Source organism: Medicago truncatula, chromosome 4 (assembly GCF_003473485.1).
Source record: "Medicago truncatula cultivar Jemalong A17 chromosome 4, MtrunA17r5.0-ANR, whole genome shotgun sequence".
Lineage (NCBI taxonomy): Eukaryota > Viridiplantae > Streptophyta > Magnoliopsida > Fabales > Fabaceae > Medicago > Medicago truncatula.
This window is the reverse complement of record NC_053045.1, coordinates 34,419,543-34,428,930: the sequence shown is the minus strand read 5'-3', so window position 1 is coordinate 34,428,930 and position 9,388 is coordinate 34,419,543.

Below are 9,388 nucleotides of genomic sequence, written 5' to 3'. Positions count from 1 at the left end.
AAAGAAAAGCAAATTGTAGCACCAAAAATGAAAAGACTAGTAAGACAGACAATAGGGACTAGGATCACAATTAATGGTGATCCCTCAATGATGTTTGATTCTTCTAGTGACGACAATGATTTTGAGGCAGAGTATATGGTTGGGCATAGAGACTCTTTCTATGAGGTTGGTGATGCTAGCCATGTTAGAATTCAAATGTCGACGCCTAATGAAATATGCAGCGATAATGACAGTTATGTTTCTGAAGAGCTAAGGATTCCAATAAGCATTGATGATGAAAATGAAGGAAATGGGAACATTGTGTATCCTCGATTTAATGAAAATACTGAATTTAGTCAGGTAAGTTTGGAACTTGGAATTGAGTTTACTACCCTCCAAAAGTTTAAGGATGATGTCCAGGATTATACCATTCACTGGGGGGAAAGCAAATTACATGGGTGAAGAATGATAAAATAAGGGCAAGGGCTATTTGCAAGCATGATACATGCAATTGGTTAATATTTTGTGGAAGGAATGAAAAGAGGAAATGTTTTATGATCAAAACATATGTAAGTAAACATGACTGCCCTGCAGATTTCAAGAATAAACAAACTTATAGGAAATTGGGGGCTTAAGATGCTTGAGAAAGTCTTAAGGATTAATCCTGAAATAAAGTATGGACATATATTTGACTTGTTCAAGATTGATTATAAGGTGATACTAGATGACAATTTGATATTTAGAGCAACAAATGAAGCAAGGGATCTGGTTGAAGGCAGTGAAAGGGGGTAGCATGGTCTTTTGTGGGATTATGCAGATGAATTGATGAGAAGTAACCCTAAATCAACTGTGAAGATGAATACAATACCAATGTCAGAGTCCCCACCTTAATTTAAAAGATTGTATGTTTGTCTGGATGCATGTAAATAAGGATTTAAGGCAGGATGTAAATCACTGATTGGACTAGATGAATGCTTTATGAATGGGTATTATGGAGGGCAACTTTTATCTGTTGTGGGACAAGATGCAAATAATCATATTTTTGTCATTGCGTATGCCATTGTTGATGTGGAGAACAAAGATAACTGGAAGTGGTTTTTGGAATTACTCCATGCAAATCTTGGTAATTAAAAGTGCAATGTATGAAACTTTATCTCAGACATGCAAAAGTTATGAATCTATATTCTATTTTACTTTCTTCTCAATTTTCTGCATGCATACTAATGTATCCAGAAATGCTAAAATTTTAGAGACATGTTAAGGATCAATTTGATAGTTAGTGACATAATTCAGGGACTTATTTGATGGATAATTATATAATTCAGGGTACATTTTGATTGTAATTGTTGAAATTGGCAGGATTTGATTTCAGTCGTGCAGGAAGTTATGCCAGGGGTGCCACACATATATTGTGTGATGCATCTCTGGAGGAACTGCACAAAATAATGGAAAGATAAGGAATTGAGAGGGGTGGTCTGTGACTATACAAGGGGAACAACTCCCACTCAATTCAATCGCATTATGAGAAAAATGAGTCAAAACAAGATGAAACTTGATGGGAGAGTTGGCCACTGTGTTGGCAGCAAAGCAGGCTAGAGAAGGAGAAGATTGCCAGTCACAATTGGACACCATTGTAGATATGCTTGTGATGAGATAAAACCGCAAGTGCACGGTCTTACCGAAGTAGTATAAAAGAGTATCGTTCCGACAGGGAGTAGTTCAATTTAATTAACCTTTAGAGATGATTAGAAGAGAGAAGAGAATTGTAAGTTGGGGGTTTTTAAACGGTTAAAAAGCAATATAATAAAAGAGCCTTGGGATCGTTGGTTTCATCTAAATAACAAGTCCTTCTCAAACCAAAACCATAAGCTTATAATGTTATGTTAGACCTAATTTCTCAAGACAGTTTCTCTTAAGTTCCTCTAGCAACCAAGCCTATTTCGCTGACTTGATTACTATTGGATTTTGGTTCCTCTAACAACCAAGCCTATTTCGCTGACTTGATTGTTATTAGTTCCCTTGAAGATCGAAACTATATGTCTCAAAGATTGCAAAGCCTATTTCGCTGACTTTGCAATCCTTGTCTGAATTCACTTGTTCGAATATCAAAGCTCCACTTTCGTTTTATGAATTGATATTTGGAATAATGGACGAACAATTATCAAACCCTCCACTTTTGTTTCCACAGTTTGATAATGGTTAATCCATGTTAAGACGGTGAATTCAGATAAGAAATTAGGGTTACATAAGATTAAGGCTTAGGGCTTGGTTTGATTAGGATTATGTCATTTAGACTTATCCAACAATCCCAAGACAAGAAGAAGTCTACTCACTCATGTTCATCGTAGACATGGGGGAGAAGAGAGAAAGCATGAAAGTAAAAGACGGAAAAATAAAGGAAAGGAAAAGAACTTTATTTAGAAAAGCAATTGTCACTTATTGTATTCCAAGTAAAGATGAATATTTGTGATGGCTAGCTACTCTATTTATAGTACACAATTGACTTAAAATCTAAGCAAGTATATTCCAAGAATATTCCTCAGTAGATTGTGCGCCAAAATAGAATAGCTTGGAGTTCAAGCAAAAGCAGCAAAAGGTCTCTGGAGGGTGGCATGGCCGTGCCAAGGCTAGTACGGGCCGTGCCAGGCTTCTGACTTGTGGGAGATATATTTTGTTTCCCAATCTTCGTATTTTCGTGTCCAATCTGCTCCAAATCCCTTTCTTTTGCTCCAAGACTCAATCCATCCAATATTCTTCCCTGAAATATAATAAATTGCAATTTAAAGTAAACTATCCTAAAAAGGAAATAATACTAATATAAAATAATATAAAATCTAAATAAAACTAAACTAAAAAGCATATTAAAATAGCATATAAATGACTCATCAGCTTGGTGAAAATGAGAGAATATTATATTATATTTTTCAATGTTTTAATAGTGTGTGAGATTTATGTTATAATGAGAGTTGTATTTATAGATGAATACAATATTACACGCGTGAATGACTGATGGAGCAATGACTAAATGGACATTCATTGATATTATTCATATATGTTGCAAATTAACGATCCAAATTTTGAGTTTTTAACCAATCACGTTCACCATTCTTCTATGTACTATTTCATATTTGCATCATCTTTTTTACACCAAAAACTACATTCTCCGTCATTCATTCATATTCGGCTACATTGAACCACCATTCAAATGGTTCCAATAAATGCTTAATAAGCGACGACATGGCAACATGTCTTCTTCAATGCTGATGTTTTGAACCACAATGGTGGAATTAGATCTAGTGAAGGTAACTTGATATTGAACAACTACTTCAACTTACGTTTATCTATAATCAAAAGCGTAACCTCGTGTGTGATATTTTAGAAAATTATATCAAAGTGTTATATTGAACATCATTTTGAAAGATTTTTTGTTGTCACGAACATGAGTTAATATAACATTATAAGATCATGTTTTATTGAACATTCTTTTGTATAATTAGTTTTTTATGAACATGAGTTATTGTAAGATTATGTTATGTTGTCTTTCACATTATTTTCCTTGTCTTTTTCAAATTAAACCATATAATATATACATGGACAGTGCCAAATTAAATTAATCTACACAAAATACTTCATTTCTTCCTTAACAACACATAACTTCCATCGTTGTAAAAGTTACAACATCAACATTTTAACTGCATAAACAAATGCAATATTTAACATACAACTCATAATCAAATGATATTTTTGTCATCTTCGGTATGAGTGTCGAACACTGATGCATGACAAACACTAGGACATACATAAACTTAAAGGTGTTTGTACATCAAAGCGAAATACAATTTAATTGTTCTAAGTCATCCTATACGTAAATATGGTAAAAAAATCTTCGTATAATCTAATAATCATAACTTGATAAAAGACTTACTTACTAGAATAGCTTGAGAGCGTTATTTTTAATGTAAAAGATCACCATTTGATCTAGCTAGTGATCGTTGTGAGATGATATCGTTGAATTTCTCAATTGATAAAGATTTTGTATGCGATCAAAGTGATATTTCTGACAAACTAGCTTACTCTCATGGCACAAAAAATCTCCTAAATCATGATCTCTCATCGAGAATCATTCTTATTTTTTTTTAAACATTTGAAAAAGGCAGTAATATAATTCAGGAACTTATAAAAAATTAAACAAAATCTATAAACCAAAATTAAACTATGCAATTGGAAAACTCAACGTAGATTAATCAAGTATGTAAACAATAAATGAAAAAATTAAGAACAAAATCCAGTAATCAAAAAACCTAGTTTCACTATCAGAAATAATTATTAGATATATAAATCAAAGTAGAAATTTTGGTGGAGAGACATGGTAAAGTCGAGGAAATAAAGAGGAAATGTAAAACCTAGATTATGTGTGTGATGGAGTTCAAATTAAATTGAAGTTTAGTTTCATAAAAATAAAAATTGTGATTGAGCGATAGGTTCAATTAAAGGAAACTGTTACCTATCACGTGATAAATTTTCGTGACCATTTCACCTAGTGAAAAAATTTGATTGGCTAAACTGAAAATCATCATCACGTCTTGAAAATCGGTGACAATAAATGGCATTGCTCAAAATAAAATTACCACTTAGTGCATAAGTTTCTTTTAACTTTTTCAACACCACTCGAATAGAAACTATGATGGATACGTATGGTGCAAATGAAATTCAATTGGTGCAAATGTTATAATAAGGGTCATATTTATGGAGGAATACAATGTGCTTATAACATGTGTCGATGACTAATGTGTCAATGACCAAACGAACATTCATTTATATTATTCAAGTTTACTCTAAATTAACAATTCAAATTTTGAGTTTTTAACAAGTCAAGTTCACGACTCTTCTGATGTGTTACATTATATTCAAATAAACTTTTTCTAACTAAAACTTTTTCTTCACTTTTTCAAATCCTACCATGAAATAGGAAGGAACATCGGTCGGAAATCCTAAAATCTCACTACCCCTTGATTTCAATACCTAGAATCAATTCCACCCAAATTAAGTCTTGGTTTAGTCGGTTAAGGAGGATAATCGGGTAGGTTCAATTGGTTAATTCGGAAGAAAAAAAAGACCAACTTTTTGTTTTGACAACCAAAAAAAGACCAACTTAAAACCCCATTAATTTTTATTTTAATATTTGACTGAGAAAATAATTATGGTTTAGGATAATAATAATTTAAAAAATGGACCTAAGTTGAGATTAATATTAAGCACATTCATATTTATTTGAGGGGTAATCAAATATCACATACTAAAATAAAAGTAAATTTCAACTTAAAACTGATGTCATTAATCTAAGGTTATTACGTCACAATTTTAGAACACCATTTTGGGTCTAACTAGTATGCAAACCCGTGCCAAGCACGGGCTAGAATTTCGTGATATTTAAAATATTAAGTAAAGATTTGATATCATTCTCATTTGTCTGGTTGTTCTCTGTGCAATGGATCAATCCATGCCAGTGTTGGCTCCCTCGTAAGGCCCAACAATGGTATCATAGCTTAGATTGACTCTGTGGAGAAGCAGAATTGGTTTATGGTGGTAGATCTCATATGCAGAGAGTCTCCTACTTTAGGGAGAAATATTAATGTGTCAAGTGCGAGTTAAAGTCACATTGTATGTAAGAGTAGATGTTGAGTAACATATAAGTGTTATGATCCATATACCTAATTTCATAAGGTTTGGGTTGAAGATGTGTTGTCAAACTCATGTGTATTGTTCTCTTTGTTTAATGTGATTATCAAACTCGATGCAGAATCTCCCGAAAGTCACAAATAAATTGTCTTTTAATTTTTTGATGTCGTTTGTTTGTATTTTTTATCTTAAAATTTAGTTTTTAAATGTCATTGTTTTTCATCTGAATTTTTTTCATTCAACTTCTATTAATTTAAATTCATCAACTTTTGGACTTTGGCGGCAAGTGGCAATGGAAAATTGCAGATGTGTTATGCTGAGTTCACAAAAGACATGTTTATTACACATTTAAAATTATGTGACATTTCTTAATTGAATCAATTTTTTTAGTAAAATAATTACCCAAAAATCTCAAACTCCTTTAACAAACTCATAAAATCACCGATAATTCACACTACTCTCTCTATACTCTCACGAACATAACGTACAATAATTATTTTTTCCCTTATCTTCTCTCATGTTCAAATTCCTTTTTCAAATCCGTTACTTTTCCTTCTAATTTATTTTTTGTCTTCACATAAAAGAAAGGAATATAAAACTCTCTTCATGAAACAATCACCAACCAACCTTCTGGAACATGGTGTTCCTCCGCTTGACCTTATTTTACTATGTAACGTGATTACGAACACGAATAGTTGCTCACTTGGTTAAGAAATATTAGTGTGTCTAGTGTGAGTCAAAGTTCTATAATAGGATGGGATATATGGTAAATTTTAAACAGCATATAAGTGAGATGACATATATATCTGATGTCTTAAGGTATAGGACAAAGATTTGATATCAGTCAGACATGTGTGATTTTTCTTAGTCTAATATGGTGAACAAACTTAGACTATGATCCCTCGAAGGTTCCAAAATTAGGATGAAGTGTTATGTCAACTTTTGGATGTCATTTGTTTAATTTTTCTTTATCATAAATTTTAGTTGTTGGATGTCACTCTCTTACTTTTTTTTTGTTCAACTTTCATTATTTCAAATTCCTTGACTTTTGTCTTTGGTGGAATCTGAAATGGAAAAAAGATGTATTATGTTAAGTTGACAAAATATATACTTAGCAGAAATTTAAAAATGAAGTGTATTTTTTAATTGAGTCTAATTTTTTGGTAAATAAACTTCAAAATCTCCAAATTCTTCAAAAAACCTACAAATTACCAATAACTCACTCTATTTCCTATACTCTCATGGTTAAAATACACACTCCTTTTTTTTTTCCTTACCATTTCTTTCATGTCAAAATTTCTTTTTAAAATACACCCGCCTTTTTTTTATCATGTTATGCATCAATCTGACCTTATATGACCATGTTACCATCATACAGATGCAGAGTCGTCGCACACTTCAGAGAGAGATATTAATGTCTCATATGTAATTAAAGCTTCACATTGGATAAAAAAGCAGATGATGAGAAAATATAAGTGAAATGACCCATATACCTAATGCCTTTAGATTTTGAATAAAAATATGGTGTGAATTTCACTTTTATGGTTGACTTTACCCTACTGTGATTATACAACCCTGTTTTAACTCCCCCGGGAGTCTAAACATTATGATGGGTGGTTTTGTTAGTTTTGGATATCTTTTATTTATTTATTTTTTAAATTTTAGTTTTTGGATGTCATTCGTTTTGATGCTATTTTTTTTATTCAACATCTATTATTTTAAATTACTTAACTTTTGATCTTTGGTGGGATCTGACAATCGAAAATCGTAGATTTGTTATGCTGAATTGACAAAATACATGTCCATTACTCATTTTAAGTTAATATGTAGTGTCGATCTCACTTGTGTGATTGCTCTTAACCTAATATGATGATGCAACTTAGTGTAGACATCCTCTGTGGTCCCAACAATATAAAGAATAATTTTATTAATGTTTGAATGTCATTTGTTTTTATTCAAAACTTTTTCTTCACTTTTTCAAATCCTACCATGAAATAGGAAGGAACATCGGTCGGAAATCCTAAAATCTCACTACCCCTTGATTTCAATACATAGAATCAATTCCACCCAAATTAAGTATTGGTTTAGTCGGTTAAGGAGGATAATCGGGTAGGTTCAATTGGTTAATTCGGAAGAAAAAAAAAAAACCAACTTTTTTTTTTGACAACCAAAAAAAGACCAACTTAAAACCCCATTAATTTTTATTTTAATATTTGACTGAGAAAATAATTATGGTTTAGGATAATAATAATTTAAAAAATGGACCTAAGTTGAGATTAATATTAAGCACATTCATATTTATTTGAGGGGTAATCAAATATCACATGCTAAAATAAAAGTAAATTTCAACTTAAAACTGATGTCATTAATCTAAGGTTATTACGTCACAATTTTAGAACATCATTTTGGGTCTAATGTAATTAATACTACTGTAATATGCTTGCATTAAATCAAAACATATCACAAACTACCACAACATAGCCAACAGTTAAACTTTAACATTTAATTCTCATTGTAAAAAAAATTAAATCTACAACTTGCTCATGCTTCAATATGATGACATTTGAAGCTGCGTCTGAAAAAATAAAACAACAAAATATCCATTTTTGTTTTTTTGTGTATGTAGCAACTAATTATGAAAAGGCAATAGTGCTCACCATTTTTCATAAAATGAAGGTCTTTTCAACTTTTGCCAAATTTCTCTATTCCTCAATATTTTCAATTGCAAGCACATAATAAAAAAAATCATCACAAATTTTAAACTACATTATCAAACAACTAATTATGAAACATACTAGATAGAGATAACAGTACAACCAAGCAACCAACATAAATGTCATTTTAAAATTAATCTTAAATAAGGAGGGTATATGTTATGTAGTGCGAGACATATGTGACTAAAAAAAAAGATTCAAACTGCATATGAATTGATAATAACATAATTAGAAAATAATAATCAACCATACTAAAATTTTAAAGACAAAAGAGTAAGTTGTAATCTACTTACAAAACATAATTATAATTTCACTCAATCACAATCCGGTTGTGATTAAGTGGATGACACAACACCTACAACTGCTTCCTAACACCAAATGGTCGATCCTTAATTAACTTCTCTTATCAAATAACAAAAAAATCGATCAACAACAATAATAATAAATAAATTGTAGAAAAAGAAATTTAAGGTACCTAAAACAACACCTTCAGTAACATTAAACTCTTACGTTGACTTCAATAAATTTTGAGAGCATATCAAAGCTTCTGCAATTCTCATACTCAAGGAACTTCTGTAAGTGTCCAACATCCTAACTCTCTTCCTGAAAATGCTCTATAAAGCTATTGTAGAGGTTGGTATGACCAAAATATCTTTAACCACTGTAGCCACATATTGGACGATGCATTGTCAATGGTGATCGTAACCACATTCCCTCAATGACTCTTCAACTTTCTAACATATTGCTTCACTCGCGTGGTTTGGAATTAAACTAAAGGTAATGATCCTTTTTTGGTATTTTAATTAACTATCAACAGACAACTATGGAAATATAGTTAAAGTTTTGAATAGAAGTTCAATGATCAGTAACAATTGCAAGTTTACTATAGTCAGATTTATAACAACCTTCAATTGTTCATCTAAATATATCTCAAAACACTCCCTAGCCACCATCCTTCTTGAAGGGATATTCAAAAGGGGATGTAAATGCTTACATAAGCTCTTGAAACTATTAGA